Source organism: Chinchilla lanigera, unplaced genomic scaffold, assembly GCF_000276665.1.
Source record: "Chinchilla lanigera isolate Chin_1 unplaced genomic scaffold, ChiLan1.0 scaffold00221, whole genome shotgun sequence".
Taxonomy (NCBI): domain Eukaryota; kingdom Metazoa; phylum Chordata; class Mammalia; order Rodentia; family Chinchillidae; genus Chinchilla; species Chinchilla lanigera.
Window position 1 is genome coordinate 10105 of NW_004955622.1, and position 8581 is coordinate 18685.

Below are 8581 nucleotides of genomic sequence, written 5' to 3' on the forward strand. Positions count from 1 at the left end.
CAGGGAGCGCGGAGCTGCACCGAGGGGCAGAGCCCACCAGAGGAGTGAGGCCCATGGAGCCCAAGGGACCGGACTGGATGCCAGAGAAGCTCCCCTCAGTTCCTGAGTTGGAGCTCAGTGGGATGGAGTGAATAGAGCAGGTGAGAAGGAGAGGTGGGCGGAGCCTTCTGGAGGCCTTGGAATGGAGGAGGTGGCTGTTCTGGAAATCCTCTCAGACTGCACCTTTGGGTCTCACCCTTTGAGATGCTGGAATAACGGGGGCTCCTTGTTCTGCCCTGGCTGAGATGTCATCTAAGACTCATTTCGCCTGGAATTTACACATTTATGAGCATTTACCCGTTTATTATTATTAAATTTACCTGTTATTATTAAATTTACCTATTATTATTAAATTTACCATTTATAAAATTTACCCGTTTACAAACACAGGGCAATGGAGAGAGGCAGAGGGCTCCAGTTGCTCAGCCTCCCTTGTTTCCACCCACTCATGGGTGCTGTGCACTCTCCATGCATCCGTGGGGTGCATGCTGCGTCTTCTGTTGGGTTCCATAGTTTGAGTTCCCTTACCATGGAAGAGTCCGGGGGATGGTGCAGCACAGACATGTTTTTCTGGAAGGATAATTGTCCCTGGTTCCTTCACAGAAGTATCTCCTGTAGCTGGGACGTCCCAGGGTGTTTAATGCAAATCCTCAGACCTCAGCCTGGTCAGATCTTTAAAGTTGCCTTAGTTCGACCCACATCCCACTGTCCTTGTGCCTGGGCAGTGGAAGAACATAAGCGGGAGGAAGACGTGGTAATTACCATGGCAGTGTCAGTTGCCTCATTGTTGCCATCTGGACATAAGGAAAATAGCTCATGTGATGCCTGCTGGTGGGAAGCCACCCCGACTTCATCATTCACCGAAGGAGGGCTTCCTGATGGATGGGGCACAGGATCTGTATTTTGACAGTATGATCATGTAGTCTTGCATGGAAAAATAGCCTGCATCTAGTTTTATGTAAAACACGATGTAGCAGGCACTGTTCTAAGCAGAGCAAATCAGCCAGGAATCCCTGGTTCTGTTCCACTAGAAGGCTGCTCCTCTGGAGGTCTGACCGAAGAATGCAGGCAGTGGGCAGGCCTGGGGGACTGACTCCTGAGGCATCTGCTCTGTTGTCACCATCCAGGGCTCCACTTCCACTGCTGAATTGTTCCGAGCCACACCTCTGACCTTGTCACTCATCTCCCAGAACCCCTTTCCTGCCTGTCACATAAGCAGGAGCTGGCCCCTGCCTGCTTCTCCAGTGCTATCTCCTCACCATCCCCCGGATTTTAGGAATCGCTGGCTGCTCACCACCCCCCCTGAGTGCATACAATGCCCTCTGCTCTATGTGGTGCCTACCCTTTCTTAAACTTGCTGACCTACGTATTAGACATCAGAGAGCACCTGAATTGTATGTAATTCCTTTTCTAATGACCACTGGAGTCTGGGCATACTGGCTTGATTACTTGTAATTTTGGGAAGCCCCTTAGCACTTCCTTTTTGAGCAGCCTATATTTGTAGTGCAGCTCCAAGTGAATTTTATATGTGCAATGACTTTTTCAGCTCTGAGTGTGGAGAGCATACTATGGCGTCTACTCTCCACTGTATTTTACTGCATCCTCTCTGAGGAGAACAACAGACACACAATTTCACTCAGCAGCCACGTGAGGGTCTGAATTCACGCATGGCCTGGTCCTGTAGCTATTGTTGCTACAGTGTTTCATGAGACTGTGCGAACGTGGGAGGGATTCCTTTCTCTCTGATATGCGCTGTTTTGATAAACCAAGAACCAATTAAATAAAGGGATTTTTCCTCAAAAACTTACATTTATTTTTAAGCAAGTATTAGGTAAAATCAGATATTTTCTTCTGCTTTTTTCGCAGAATTTCTTTTATTTCAACTGTGTAAGTTTGCACATACTGCCACAGTGTAGGAGGGGTCAGCAGAGTTGTATTGCGTATGAAATCGAAACAGTGGATTTTACTTGGTCTCTGCTAGTGTGGCATGAGAGGACATTTCATCCTTTATACACGACTTCTCTATAAATAGAATCTCTTATGGTGAGACAAATGCTAGAAAGATAGCACTTAGCAGTAGTGTTTGTTTTCCCTCCCAATGTAGAGTTTCTCTTCATGGTCCTGTAATGCAAAGTACGTAACAAGTTATGCACATAAAGTGTCTGTTTTTCTACTTGAAGCAAAGATTTTCCCAGGGTGAATAGCTAGGAATATTAGTGAGTCTTCCCAGAACATGCTAAGAAGATTTGAAGGGAAGTCACTGGGCCTGTCTTGTTTCACATCTCAGTTTGTTTCTTCCTCTGTAAAATCATGCTCAAGATCCTACATCGTGGAATTGTGACAATTCAGTGAGACCTGGTGTGTGAGAAGGCTTTGAGGGCTATGCTGCTGGGGGTGGGGGACAAATGGGGTCCTGTTACTCCACAGGGCACTTTGGGTGCAATGGGGGAGGCGCCCATCTCTGCTGCTGGATCAGACCTCTCGCCAGGTGCATGGCTGTGTGAGTTGAGCCCATTTGTATTTTAGTGCCATTGTGCTCCTGTCCATGCAGCCGAGGACACAGGCTCCCCAGGGTTTGTGTCAGTTGTGTGGGTTAGCAGTCAAAATTCATGCAAAGGAGCCTGCTGACTGCCTCTCCCAGACATTTTCAGCTCCTGCTTCCCTGGGTGTCAGTGGAGCCCAGCCCCTGCCCACTGCCCTGTCCCAGTGCGTCTCTGGAAAGCTTCTGTGCGAAGATCAATGCCCTCGGCTCAATGTGTCTGCAGCTGATGTCTTTAGGCATTTCTTGTTCCTCCTCCCACACTGGGCTTCCCCAGTTTCTCTAGAAAAATGAGCTTGTGTGGAAATATTCTGTGCAGCCTCTTTCCTGCTAACAGGCACAGGTACTAATGAAATCACTCAGGGCACAGGCCATCACACATAGCACATGACTTGACTGTTGTTCAGAAATTGGTTTGAGAACTGCCAGCATCTCTGCTGTGCTGACACGTTGAAATCCATCTTTAGGAAAGTGACCTGCTTTCCACTTGGAGGAGGATGGAGGTGGAGATGAGGCCTTCTCAGGCATGAGTGTGATTTCTGTCCTTGAAGGGACCATTCCTTAGAGCTTTCTGGATGTCCTGCCTGGCTATGGTTTGGCTTTCAGCATCCATCATATGTGTCACTTCTCTGCTGTGCAGTCACTTGAGCAGCTTCTTACCTCCCCAAGGTAGCTGTCTGGACCCAGCATTCCTTCACCATGAGTCGAAGAATTGTCCCCAAAATCCCCCCCATTTTTTTACCCTTGACAGTCTGTAAGAGTTGAAGTCAGTCTGCTGAGCTAAAGGGTTGTTGGAGGAATGGAAGCCCTTTCCAGTGAGGAGGCTTGAGGCGGTCACTACCCCATTGTGATGGTTAATTGTGTCACCTTGAGCAGGAAATGCCTAGCAGATTAGATGAGCACAGTTCTGAGTTCATGGAGACCACTGTAAAGCAGCCCTGAGCAGCATTTACATTAACCAGTGGGCTTTTCATGTTTACTTGTGAGTCTGTCCATGACCTAGGCTCCTTGTCTGGAGATGGGTGGTGGACTCACAGTAAGTGAACCTCTGTGAGTCACTAATCCCTGCTACAACCGGTAAGGGCAGATGAAGCCAGAAAGCCTCAAAGGATAAGACAAGATCACAGCCAAGGAGACCTGGGTCCCATCTCAACTATATAAAGACTGTAGCCTCAGGGATCTTATTCCTGGGTGAATTAATTTAATGCCTTACTTGGAGAAATCCTACAGTGATGTTGCCCTTCTTTCGTACTTCCCTCCCTTCTTCTGATAAATATGAAGCTCTCAGAGAAGTTCCTGGTCTTAGCCTTGAGAGACTCTCAGATTCTGTGAGAGCACTTTGATCCTCCTGGAGCCCAGAAATGACTGCATTTGCCTTTTTATTTAGCCTTCGCCATACACTCAATCAGGAGATTATGGATCTGATTAGCCAGAAATATCTAAGGGATATTATTAACAATGTATTGTGTATGTCTGCATGATTGATTTAACGGGAGAGGGAATACCCACCTCGAATGTGGTGGCCCTGACCAGTAGGTCTGTAGCCTTGATGGTATAAAAAGGGAAAGAAGAAGGAAGTTTCACTTTTCCTCCTTTGGAGGAGCTTTGCCTTCACCTTTACCTCCAGGCTTCCAGTGCAGACTTCCGCCTTCCTGTACAGAACCTCAGCTTCCTGATACAGACTCCCAGGGGATTCTGCAGGGAGCTCCAGGTCTTCCACCTTTGACTGCATCCTCCTCTCTCCAGGATGCACATGGACTCTTGCATTCTCTACCCCTATATGTAGTGTTTTATGTTAAATATGTTCTAATACAGGTAGCCATCCCCATTTCTCTCTGCTTTTTCTTAACAGTGCACCATCTTGCCCAAGCAAAGTCTGCTTTTTTCCCCATTCCTTCTTTTGTCTCATTTGCATTTTCTTGCAATCCTCAAGTTCCTTTTCTCATTACTGGGACACAAAACCCAACACTCACAAGTTAAAGAAGGAAAAGTTTATTTCAGCTCACAGTTTTTAGACATTTCACTTGCTAGGTGCCCGGCTCCAAGGCAGGACAGCTGGGAAGACAGGCATGGCAGAGGGAAACAGTCCACGGTGTAACAGGGTTGGGTCTTCTGCCTTCAGTAAATCCATTCAGTCACCTCCAGCACTGTGCTGCATCCCATCAGTGGACTAAGTTAGGACCACACACACCCTACATCTAGGCAGCCCTAAAAAGCCCCAAGCTTGTGAGGCTTTGGGGGGACATCTGGATACAAGCTATAACACTCACTTCATCCTGAATGTTCCCTCTTCTGACACTACTTTCTGAGATGAGTCTTTTCTCGCTACATTTTCTTTCCAGCTTGCTTGTGATAGACAGACACACACACTCACACTTCCACACTTGCTGTCACGTGCATAGTCATTCATCTATTCACCTGTGGAGACCTCACACGTAAATAATGTAGGACTCCTCTACCTGAATAAGGAGGGATAATGTACAGGGCCAACAGCAGTGGGAGCAGACATCAGGGAGGTCTCACTCAAGGGAGGACCGTGCATCTGCTTCTTCAGGTGTGGGACTAACCAGTAATGCACCTCATCAGAGCTGCTATTTACTGATCCTTCACCAGGTGCAGGCTGAGCCTGTCATGTGCACTGGTTTATTTACTCCACAATGTGACCAGCAGAGATTTTTTTTCCAGTTTCATGTGAGGAAACTGAGGTCTTCAGAGTTCCCTGAACTGAGGTCCAGCTACTCTGGGCAGTGGGACCAGACTGGGAACCCAGGTGTGTTAACCTGTAGGGCCTGCTTTGAACCCATCTGGCTGTATTCACAGCCCTCACCTGGTAAAAGTAACAGCAAGTGCATCCCCGGGCTGAGCGAAGAGCAGGAGGAAAGGCATGAAGTCAGGAGGGAGCAGAGAGAGCTCATCAGTGGGAGGTCAGCTGTGTGGCCTTGCTCAGTGGAAAGAGACCTGCGGATGGAGCAGATGCCTGAGAAGAAGTGCGGCGGCCAGGGAGCTGTGCACGCTGTCCCCTAGATTTCACACTAGGGGGCTGTTTCCCTCACAGTCTGAGCCCAGACACATGCTTCCTGCATCCTTCAATCTTCCAGTTTTGCCTCCAGAGTCTCTTTGGATGTGGGCATTACCTGTGGCATTCTGATCCCACAGGGACAGTGAACTGCCCTGGCAAAGAGCTGGCAAGGGTACTCTTCTCATCTCTACGTTTTTCAGTTTGTGTCACTGCAGATTCCTCGCTCTCTGACACATTGGCTTTCAACAGCAGGAGAGTAAACTGTGCTGCATTTTGTAGTTTTGAGTAACATGCTGTAAACATACTCAGATACTATTCCAGTATGAACTGTCTGCAATGACTGCACAGGGTGGTGGAGTGGATCTTTTAGGCAGAATTGGATGTCAGTTCCTTCCCTCTGTCCTGCTGGAATGATCATTCAGGTGGAGCACAGAGAACATCAGCCGGACTCCTAGCTTGCAACTCAGTGACTGCAGGTACCATTCCTCATGGAGGACATTCCGGGGCACTTAATGCAGAAGTCTCACTTAATCCTCCCAGAAACCTGGCAGTGTTCTCCAAGGGGTTTAAATTTTATAGATGGGAAAGTGGATGCTTGGGACGGCAGGGTGCTTACTCATGGAAACCCAGAGGAATGAGCAGTGGAGAGGAGGGGTTGACATTCTTCTTACTCAGCTTCTGAGCTGAGCCAGCCAGGTGTCCTGGAATGCAACTCCCAGGAAACTTGACCTGGACAAGAGGGTGGGTTGAGAATTTGCTACAAAGGGTGTTGCCTGGAGACCCTGGTTCTAATCCCTGGTCTACTGAGTCACTGGGGACCTTGGAAAATACTGCTCAACCTGTTACTCTAGGAAGACCCACAGGGTTTATGGCCATCGCTCAGGGAATCTGTTCTCTGACTCTTGTGACAGAAGGAGCGTCTACCAGGGAAGGACAGAGAAGCGGTAGGATCCATCACTGCCCACCCCATAGCCTCACCTTCCGCCAAGGGCCCTGGCTTACCTATTCCCCTACAGTCTACATCTACCAGTACCACTATTCTTGCTGCCCCTTGTACAGCAGCACTCTCCCCACAAGCAGCCCCATGGTTGGCACCTGCTCTCGGTCACCACCCCAGATGCCCCTGCTCCCATTTCTGTCCTGTGCTATGTGCCTCAGAGTCCTCAACTGTCACCAAGTGAGTTGATCTTCCTGTCTTTCCCCTTCCAGAAGCAGGGCCATGTCTGAATCCCTCAGTGTGGTTTCCCAGCCCCCAGCACCATGCCTGACATGTAGTAGGCATTTGAGAAGTCATTGTTGAGGGAAGGCATAGGGCACATGTTGATTGGTCCAGAAGGTGTGGGGAGGGCAGGCTTTCATGTAGGTTCTTCCTCTGCTGGGAGGAAGGAGAGACGAAGGGATGGCTCAGGGCAGACTCCAACCCCAGAGTAGGGGGCCTCTTCCTGAGGGCACAGACCGTGGCAGCAGAGCCCAGGGCCCACTCGGCTGCCCTGTGTCAAACCTCTGGGCAGCAGTGTGGGGAGGGAGTCCTGAGGACTGGAGTGGCCATCATGACCTTGAGGTAGGAAGTTGGTTAGGCTCGGGGCCAGGTTCTCTGGGTTTCAGTCTTTGCAGCCCAAGTTATATCCCTTGGTCTTAGTGTCCACATCTGTAAAATCAGGACAGTAGTGGTCCACACCTCATGGTGCTTTTGCTCTCTGGAAGTGGACTAATCTCTAATGCATAGAGCAGAGCTGAGTACTAGTGAGTATCTTAGAAGACTTGGCCAGGCCTTTTATGAACTGAGGCATTGGGCCCCTTCCCACACCATTTCTGCAGCAATGACACAGGTATCTCATTACCACCCTTGCACATATCTCACAAGAGATATCTGTGATGTTGATCAGGAATTGGCTCAGTAGAGGGACTGTGCTAGGGAGCTGAGAGGGTCTGGCTTAGGGCAGCATGTAGGTCAGGATGTGAGGAAGTAGGCTGGAGTAGACAGGGACACCTGTGCCCTCTGGCTTCCTGGCTCTGCCTGAAAAGTCACCCATTTTTCTGAGGCTCTCTTTCCCATCCTTGTCTGGTGTTTGATGAGTGAATTTGAATGTCTTCCGCCCTGAGTACCATGTGAAGGCGTCACGATTTGTGTTTACTGTCACACTCACTTGTCAGCTGAACAAGGCTTTCTACTTTACAGGATTAAAATCAAATCACTTACAAAGTTGTAACTCACAACAGTTGAATGCTCCCTCTTGACAGAAGCAGTTTTGACAAGAAACAGGTCATGAAGTCCCAGGACTTCTTTGCCAGTGCTGGGGCTTCAGAGGCAGTTTAGGGCCAGGAAGAGAGTGCAGGTGCGGCTGGGGAAGTAGCAGCCCAGGCTGGAGCCTGAATCCCAGTCCTGGCAAGTTTCTAGGAGGGGGACCTCCTGGAAGTCCTTTTCTCCTCAAATATTCCAATTCCCATGTGTAAAACTATGGACAGTGATGTCCCCTACCGACAGCTGCTTCAGACTACAGCACAGAGGGCCTAGCATGATTAGGGCACCCAGTAAGTCTCAATAAATTTTCCTTTGTTTGCACTGCAGAGAATTGGAGTCATTGCTGTTACTGTACCTGATCATATGGTTTGATAGCATTGGGAACAGGTTTGTGGGGGGAATTTGGGATGGATTGGAGTTGACTGGTAGAGAAGCCTGAGCATGTGGAAATACAGAAATGGAGACACAGGAGAGAAAGCTAAAAGCCCAGGTGACTAAGAATTTCTTTAAGCAGGTGAGTCAGTCATACCAGGAGCTGGGGCTGTGCAGAGTTGAGGGGAACAGAAGGGAGGGGGTAGTTCTCTTTCCGTAAGTTTGTTTCAGATGGGGCAGTGACAAGGTATTATATTCTGAATTTTAAATGTATTGAGGTTTTAACAATATATTTAAACATCTGAAGACAGCAAGAGAAGAGTAAAATTCTCCAGGTCTCCAGTTTGTTTTTGTGTTTACTCCCTCGGTC